This window comes from Apium graveolens, chromosome 11, assembly GCF_009905375.1.
Source record: "Apium graveolens cultivar Ventura chromosome 11, ASM990537v1, whole genome shotgun sequence".
In the NCBI taxonomy this organism is placed as follows: Eukaryota; Viridiplantae; Streptophyta; class Magnoliopsida; order Apiales; family Apiaceae; genus Apium; species Apium graveolens.
The window spans coordinates 135,765,355-135,767,439 of NC_133657.1; positions in this window are offsets into that span (position 1 = coordinate 135,765,355).

Below are 2,085 nucleotides of genomic sequence, written 5' to 3' on the forward strand. Positions count from 1 at the left end.
CAAGAACTGCAGCATAGTTGTTGGGGACAAACTTAGCTCCATCAATGATTAAATCCTTTGGTGCCATGTGAAAAAAAATGAGATTCAAGTATGGCTGTTAGGTGTTTGAGATAATGTCTGTATGAAAAACCGTGAGAAAGAAAGAGAAAGAGAGTAAAAGTGAGGAGAGAGATAAAATATAAAGAAAATAAAATATTAAAGAAATCTTCTCTCTGTTGTACTTATACTCTGAACTAAAATGTTACCGTTGGACACCTGTCAGACATGCAGTAATAACGGACAGTTACTGGGCTCGAGAAAACAGGAATCATTACTTACCCAGTTGCCTAGTTTCAAGGAAAAACCGTTTCACTTTTCAAGAGAAACAGTTTTAATTTAAAATTTAAACTGTTAGCACTGATTGAATTATTTTTCACTGCATCATTGATATTCTGAAAATACATCACATGAAAATGACCAAGATAAATTAGATAAGTAAGTGCTGAAAATGAATCAGAACTTAATATAAAACAAAATTTATATGGTCATCAGAATATCAATCAGGATTTATCAACACAAGATAAAATAACTCAGAGACAAAATCTTGAAGTAAAAACAACTTTCATTAATATATCAAGACCATACATTTATGAAATGGAAATTACATCAATACTTATACAAGATTTTCCCTAAGCTTCTAATCCTAACATCAACAGCCTTAGTCCTAGCTAAGAAGCCTGACAAAGCTGATGATGAAGAAAAACAGAAAGAAGACGAGATTAAGTCATCTTCTTCTTCCTACTCTCGACAAACAGAATGGCGAGTCGGATGATTCGCTCTTGCTGGCGGAGACGATGAAGATGAAGTTCTCTTCGAACGGCCACCAGATCACGTTTGATAACCTCTGGAAATTGAATCCAGAGATTGTGAGGAATGTTGGTGATTGGGTATGGAGTTGGAATTCCATTCAAAAAGACATGAACAGTCTCATCACCATAATTGTAGAACCAGCCAAATTCAGCCATTTTGATGATAAGTGAAAAACGAGAGTGAGTTTGTGATAAAAGTGTAATGGGAAGGCTGATGTGAAGTGGTTGCTTATATAGGCAAGAGAATGCCAGGAGACGCAAAGAAATTGAATGCTGACAGGTAGAATTAATTCTACCTCGTCTCCCTAGACTTTGAAAAAGAATAACATTCATTGGAAAGAGGAATCATGGTTTAAAACGCACAAGAAACAAGAAACAGTGGACTGTTCAAGGACGAATACCATTAATCCTAATCATAGTGACTATTAATCTTCCACTTTAACATATTCTAGTTCGAACTGAGACTGTTATCAAATTTTATTCACAGATAAGCCAAGTAAAGGATTAGACTGAGAAATCAGAACTTAGACCTATACCAGAACTTAACAGTCATCAGAACATAATTTCTTAACTCGAAAAAGGAATGCCCATCTTAGTAAATCCTCATACAAATTCTGAGTTGTAGACTTCAGAACTTAATCATCAGAATGTGTAACTAGAACTTGTCCTCAGAATTTGTGCATTAATGACATAATGACTGTTTATCTAAAATAACATAGACCACCACAGAAATTTTCATCATTCAGATGGAGTGATTAGTGTGTGCATTAAGCTAAATAACAGACAAAGAGTAAAGTCTGATTCACTTCAGTACATCTTAGAAATAAGGCATAACTAAAATTTTGCTAAAGAGCTGTCATTGTCCTGAAACCTACTGATGAATGAGTTCATGCTTGAGTTCACCTCTACTGTTTTGTGCTAATTTTATGCATCTTTTGAAATTCTATTTTACAGTGGCTTCTCAGTGTAAGTGAGTCACGACTGTTTATCAGAATTTATGCTATTATCAGAGTATTTCTCCAGTAATCATAGAGTGTGAAAAGTCACCAAGAAAATATTTTACTTTTCTAATGCATATTTACTTAATACCAGCAATGCAATTGGGTCATCCCTTCCACATTTTTACTCTAGATCTCAAAGGAGTACCTGATTTTATTCTTTGATCTTTTTGCTTTTTCTTTTGATAAGTGAGGTTTATCAGCACTTAGTACATTCAGCAGTTTTACTAGTATCAGAA